Genomic DNA, 8,111 nt, shown 5'->3' on the forward strand with positions numbered 1-8,111 from the left:
TAGAGTTAGGGAGTTTTGATGTGATAATCGGTATGGACTGGTTGAAAGAAGTGAAAGCAGAGATCGTCTGTTACAAAAATGCAATTCGCATTATACGAGAAAAAGGAAAACCCTTAATGGTGTACGGAGAAAAGGGCAACACGAAGCTACATCTTATTAGTAATTTGAAGGCACAAAAACTAATAAGAAAAGGTTGCTATGCTGTTCTAGCACACGTCGAGAAAGTAGAAACTGAAGAAAAGAGCATCAATGATGTTCCCATTGCAAAAGAATTTCCCGATGTATTTCCGAAAGAATTACCGGGATTACCCCCACATCGATCCGTTGAATTTCAAATAGATCTTGTACCAGGAGCTGCACCAATAGCTCGTGCTCCTTACAGACTCGCACCCAGGGAGATGAAAGAACTGCAAAGCCAATTACAAGAACTTTTAGAGCGTGGTTTCATTCGACCAAGCACATCACCATGGGGAGCTCCTGTTTTGTTTGTCAAGAAGAAAGATGGTACATTCAGGTTGTGTATCGACTACCGAGAGTTGAACAAACTTACCATCAAGAACCGCTACCCACTACCGAGAATCGACGACTTATTTGATCAACTACAAGGCTCGTCTGTTTATTCAAAGATTGACTTATGTTCCGGGTATCATCAAATGCGGGTGAAAGAAGATGATATTCCAAAGACTGCTTTCAGAACACGTTACGGTCATTACGAGTTTATGGTCATGCCGTTTGGTTTAACTAATGCACCAGCTGTGTTCATGGACCTTATAAACTGAGTGTGTGGACCATACCTTGACAAGTTTGTCATTGTTTTCATTGATGACATACTTATTTACTCAAAGAATGACCAAGAACACGGTGAACATTTGAGAAAGGTGTTAGAAGTATTGAGGAAGGAAGAATTGTACGCTAAGTTTTCAAAGTGTGCATTTTGGTTGGAAGAAGTTCAATTCCTCGGTCACATAGTGAACAAAGAAGGTATTAAGGTGGATCCGGCAAAGATAGAAACTGTTGAAAAGTGGGAAACCCCGAAAACTCCGAAACACATACGCCAGTTTTTAGGACTAGCTGGTTACTACAGAAGGTTCATCCAAGACTTTTCCAGAATAGCAAAACCCTTGACTGCATTAACGCATAAAGGGAAGAAATTTGAATGGAAGGATGAACAAGAGAAAGCGTTTCAGTTATTGAAGAAAAAGCTAACTACGGCACCTATATTGTCATTGCCTGAAGGGAATGATGATTTTGTGATTTATTGTGACGCATCAAAGCAAGGTCTCGGTTGTGTATTAATGCAACGAACGAAGGTGATTGCTTATGCCTCTAGATAATTGAAGATTCACGAGAAAAATTATACGACGCATGATTTGGAATTAGGCGCGGTTGTTTTTGCATTAAAGACTTGGAGGCACTACTTATATGGGGTCAAAAGTATTATATATACCGACCACAAAAGTCTTCAACACATATTTAATCAGAAACAACTGAATATGAGGCAGCGTAGGTGGATTGAATTGTTGAATGATTACGACTTTGAGATTCGTTACCACCCGGGGAAGGCAAATGTGGTAGCCGATGCCTTGAGCAGGAAGGACAGAGAACCCATTCGAGTAAAATCTATGAATATAATGATTCATAATAACCTTACTACTCAAATAAAGGAGGCGCAACAAGGAGTTTTAAAAGTGGGAAATTTAAAGGATGAAATACCCAAAGGATCGGAGAAGCATCTTAATATTCGGGAAGACGGAACCCGGTATAGGGCTGAAAGGATTTGGGTACCAAAATTTGGAGATATGAGAGAAATGGTACTTAGAGAAGCTCATAAAACCAGATACTCAATACATCCTGGAACGGGGAAGATGTACAAGGATCTCAAGAAACATTTTTGGTGGCCGGGTATGAAAGCCGATGTTGCTAAATACGTAGGAGAATGTTTGACGTGTTCTAAGGTCAAAGCTGAGCATCAGAAACCATCAGGTCTACTTCAACAACCCGAAATCCCAGAATGGAAATGGGAAAACATTACCATGGATTTTATCACTAAATTGCCAAGGACTGCAAGTGGTTTTGATACTATTTGGGTAATAGTTGATCGTCTCACCAAATCAGCACACTTCCTGCCAATAAGAGAAGATGACAAGATGGAGAAGTTAGCACGACTGTATTTGAAGGAAGTCGTCTCCAGACATGGAATACCAATCTCTATTATCTCTGATAGGGATGGCAGATTTATTTCAAGATTCTGGCAGACATTACATCAAGCATTAGGAACTCGTCTAGACATGAGTACTGCCTATCATCCACAAACTGATGGGCAGAACGAAAGGATGATACAAATGCTTGAAGACATGCTACGAGCATGTGTTATTGATTTCGGAAACAGTTGGGATCGACATCTACCGTTAGCAGAATTTTCCTACAACAACAGCTACCATTCAAGCATTGAGATGGCGCCGTTTGAAGCACTTTATGGTAGAAAGTGCAGGTCTCCGATTTGTTGGAGTGAAGTGGGGGATAGACAGATTACGGGTCCGGAGATTATACAAGAAACTATCGAGAAGATCATCCAAATTCAACAACGGTTGAAAACCGCCCAAAGTCGACAAAAGAGCTACGCTGACATTAAAAGAAAAGATATAGAATTTGAAATTGGAGAGATGGTCATGCTTAAAGTTGCACCTTGGAAAGGCGTTGTTCGATTTGATAAACGAGGGAAATTAAATCCAAGGTATATTGGACCATTCAAGATTATTGATCGTGTCGGACCAGTAGCTTACCGACTTGAGTTACCTCAACAACTAGCGGCTGTACATAACACTTTCCACGTCTCGAATTTGAAGAAATGTTTTGCTAAAGAAGATCTCACTATTCCGTTAGATGAAATCCAAATCAACGAAAAACTTCAATTCATCGAAGAACCCGTCGAAATAATGGATCGTGAGGTTAAAAGACTTAAGCAAAACAAGATACCAATTGTTAAGGTTCGATGGAATGCTCATAGAGGACCCAAGTTCACCTGGGAGCATGAAGATCAAATGAAGAAGAAATACCCGCATCTATTTCCAGAAGATTCGTCAACACCTTCAACAGCTTAAAATTTCGGGATGAAATTTATTTAACGGGTAGGTACTGTAGTGACCCGAACTTTTCCATGTTTATATATATTAATTGAGATTGATATTTACATGATTAAATGTTTCCAACATGTTAAGCAATCAAACTTGTTAAGACTTGATTAATTGAAATATGTTTCATATAGACAATTGACCACCCAAGTTGACCGGTGATTCACGAACGTTAAAACTTGTAAAAACTATACGATGACATATATATGGTTATATATATAGTTAACATGTTTTTATTATAAGTATGTATCTCATTAGGTATTTTAACAATGAGTTATATACATAAAAATGAGACTATTAATTTAAGAAACTCGAAAACGATATATATAACGATTATCGTTATAACAACGTCTTACTAGGTACATATGAATCATATTAAGATATTGATACACTTGGTTAATTATGTTAAATGATAAGTAAATATATTATTAAGTGTATTAACAATGAAATACATATGTAAAAATAAGACTACTAACTTAATGATTTCGAAACGAGACATATATGTAACGATTATAGTTGTAACGACATTTAACTGTATATACATCATACTGAGATATATTATATATCATAATATCATGATAATATAACAATGTAACATCTCATTTGTTATAATAAACAATGGGTTAACAACATTCAACAAGATCGTTAACCTAAAGGTTTCAAAACAACATTTACATGTAACGACTAACGATGACTTAACGACTCAGTTAAAATGTATATACATGTAGTGTTTTAATATATATTCATACACTTTTGAAAGACTTCAAGACACTTATCAAAATACTTCTACTTAACAAAAATGCTTACAATTACATCCTCGTTCAGTTTCATCAACAATTCTACTCGTATGCACCCGTATTCGTACTCGTACAATACACAGCTTTTAGATGTACGTACTATTGGTATATACACTCCAATGATCAGCTCTTAGCAGCCCATGTGAGTCATCTAACACATGTGGGAACCATCATTTGGCAACTAACATGAAATATCTCATAAAATTACAAAAATATGAGTAATCATTCATGACTTATTTACATGAAAACAAAATTACATATCCTTTATATCTAATCCATACACCAACGACCAAAAACACCTACAAACACTTTCATTCTTCAATTTTCTTCATCTAATTGATCTCTCTCAAGTTCTATCTTCAAGTTCTAAGTGTTCTTCATATATTTTACAAGTTCTAGTTACATAAAATCAAGAATACTTTCAAGTTTGCTAGCTCACTTCCAATCTTTTAAGGTGATCATCCAACCTCAAGAAATCTTTGTTTCTTACAGTAGGTTATCATTCTAATACAAGGTAATAATCATATTCAAACTTTGGTTCAATTTCTATAACTATAACAATCTTATTTCAAGTGATGATCTTACTTGAACTTGTTTTCGTGTCATGATTCTGCTTCAAGAACTTCGAGCCATCCAAGGATCCGTTGAAGCTAGATTCATTTTTATATTTTCCAGTAGGTTTATCCAAGGAACTTAAGGTAGTAATGATGTTCATAACATCATTCGATTCATACATATAAAGCTATCTTATTCGAAGGTTTAAACTTGTAATCACTAGAACATAGTTTAGTTAATTCTAAACTTGTTCGCAAACAAAAGTTAATCCTTCTAACTTGAATTTTAAAATCAACTAAACACATGTTCTATATCTATATGATATGCTAACTTAATGATTTAAAACCTGGAAACACGAAAAACACCGTAAAATCGGATTTACGCCGTCGTAGTAACACCGCGGGCTGTTTTGGGTTAGTTAATTAAAAACTATGATAAACTTTGATTTAAAAGTTGTTATTCTGAGAAAATGATTTTTATTATGAACATGAAACTATATCCAAAAATTATGGTTAAACTCAAAGTGGAAGTATGTTTTCTAAAATGGTCATCTAGACGTCGTTCTTTCGACTGAAATGACTACCTTTACAAAAACGACTTGTAACTTATTTTTCCGACTATAAAACTATACTTTTTTCTGTTTAGATTCATAAAATAGAGTTCAATATGAAACCATAGCAATTTTATTCACTCAAAACGGATTTAAAATGAAGAAGTTATGGGTAAAACAAGATTGGATAATTTTTCTCATTTTAGCTACGTGAAAATTGGTAACAAATCTATTCCAACCATAACTTAATCAACTTGTATTGTATATTATGTAATCTTGAGATACCATAGACACGTATACAATGTTTCGACCTATCATGTCGACACATCTATATATATTTCGGAACAACCATAGACACTCTATATGTGAATGTTGGAGTTAGCTATACAGGGTTGAGGTTGATTCCAAAATATATATAGTTTGAGTTGTGATCAATACTGAGATACGTATACACTGGGTCGTGGATTGATTCAAGATAATATTTATCGATTTATTTCTGTACATCTAACTGTGGATAACTAGTTGTAGGTTACTAACGAGGACAGCTGACTTAATAAACTTAAAACATCAAAATATATTAAAAGTATTGTAAATATATTTTGAACATACTTTGATATATATGTATATATTGTTATAGGTTCGTTAATCAACCAGTGGCCAAGTCTTACTTCCCGACGAAGTAAAAATCTGTGAAAGTGAGTTATAGTCCCACTTTTAAAATCTAATATTTTTGGGATGAGAATACATGCAGGTTTTATAAATGATTTACAAAATAGACACAAGTACGTGAAACTACATTCTATGGTTGAATTATCGAAATCGAATATGCCCCTTTTTATTAAGTCTGGTAATCTAAGAATTAGGGAACAGACACCCTAATTGACGCGAATCCTAAAGATAGATCTATTGGGCCTAACAAACCCCATCCAAAGTACCGGATGCTTTAGTACTTCAAAATTTATATCATATCCGAAGGGTGTCCCGAAATGATGGGGATATTCTTATACATGCATCTTGTTAATGTCGGTTACCAGGTGTTCACCATATGAATGATTTTTATCTCTATGTATGGGATGTGTATTGAAATATGAAATCTTGTGGTCTATTATTATGATTTGAAATATATAGGTTAAACCTATAACTCACCAACATTTTTGTTGACGTTTTAAGCATGTTTATTCTCAGGTGATTATTAAGAGCTTCCGCTGTCGCATACTTAAATAAGGATGAGATTTGGAGTCCATGCTTGTATGATATTGTGTAAAAACTGCATTCAAGAAACTTATTTTGTTGTAACATATTTGTATTGTAAACCATTATGTAATGGTCGTGTGTAAACAGGATATTTTAGATTATCATTATTTGATAATCTACGTAAAGCTTTTTAAAACCTTTATCTATGAAATAAAGGTTATGGTTTGTTTTAAAAATGAATGCAGTCTTTGAAAAACGTCTCATATAGAGGTCAAAACCTCGCAACGAAATCAATTAATATGGAACGTTTTTAATCAATAAGAACGGGACATTTCAAAATTACCATCTGACGGCGTGTTAATCCAGGTCCCACAGTTAACAGTTACGCCCTCTATATGAGACGTTTAAAGCAATCGCATTTAATTTTATTAAAAATTAACTTACAAAAAAACATAAGTCAATAATCCCAAAATAGAAACACTGTTGTGATGGTAACCACACGCCAACAGTATTTAAACAGTATAAAAGTTTTTAATGCGAAAGTAAATAATGTTCTTTAAAATCAAATGCTCACTCCACGGCCAGTCATGCAGCAAACACATCGGAAGCATACCTCTTAAGGACCTGAGAATAACAACATGCAAAAACAGGTCAACAAATAAAGTTGGTGAATCAACAGGTTTAAAAGTATAACAGTATCTGAAAAACAGTTTAATTTCCTTGACCACGAGATTTTACAAGTACAACACAAAGTCGTAAAACGTTTGCATAATATGAGCACCTGAATACTAGCAATGACCCGAGTATAGAAGCCACTATACCCGCCTTTACCTCCTAAAATGTTATACACTTGTTCAAATGTATTTAATGTTCAAAGTAAATGCACCACAGTTTTTATAGCGGGTGAGGTTGTCAACCTAACGGATCCGTCCATTTAAATTGTCCTTATACCGATGGTATTAAAAGTATTCAAGCTAGAGGCTTTTTGAACAAACTCAATATGCATATATAGTACTCATGTCAATACAAAAGCATTTGAAAATGTAAGTATAACAGCGTGTATTCTCATCCCTGAAAACATGTAAAAAGCAGGACTGTAGACTCACCTTTGAATAAAGCTCGGATTGAAAAGTGGACAATTAACTTGTATGGTTTATAGCCGAGTAATGCAACCTAAGTATACGTATTTAGGTTGGTCAATATATATATCTTAAATAAGTGTGGTTTCATAGTGTACGTTGTCTTATTGCACGACTTCACGCGTTTCAAAGTAAAAGTCAACTATATCATGGAAGTCAAACAAAGTCAACTGAAGTCAAACCAAAAGTCAAACTTGGTCAATGTGGTCAAATAAAGTCAACATCAGTAGGTTCATGTCAAATATTGGTCAACATGTCAAACCTAAGTCAAACAATACGTTTCAGGTCATGAATGATCATTTTCACAATTTCAGTTTATCGTTATGCACAACGTTCGTGAACACGTAGCATACTTAGCACATTATCTCATAGTAAAAAATTAAAGTAAACATGACAAACACCAGATCATAAATATACTTAAAATTGATTCCAAAAAGTCTGGCCAGGGACTCATACGACAATTAAAAGTCAGGAATCAGAAGGGATACATTTGGGGTTTGCCAAGTCAGTTTCTGACCGCGCACTAATTTCATTTTGGCTATAACCGGAGTTAGGAACATGCAATTGATACAAGACCAGTGGACATAGTTCAAAGACAAATCAAAGTAACACATATAAAAAATAAAGCAACTTTTGTTTAGCCAATTTGTACAATTTATTCTTGTAATTTGAACATTCAGTTTTCAGCTCAAATTAGAATTCACATAAAGTATGGCTCTATTGTGCCCAATGCATAAGGTTTCAG

The sequence above is a fragment of the Rutidosis leptorrhynchoides genome, chromosome 3 (genome assembly GCF_046630445.1).
Source record: "Rutidosis leptorrhynchoides isolate AG116_Rl617_1_P2 chromosome 3, CSIRO_AGI_Rlap_v1, whole genome shotgun sequence".
In the NCBI taxonomy this organism is placed as follows: Eukaryota; Viridiplantae; Streptophyta; class Magnoliopsida; order Asterales; family Asteraceae; genus Rutidosis; species Rutidosis leptorrhynchoides.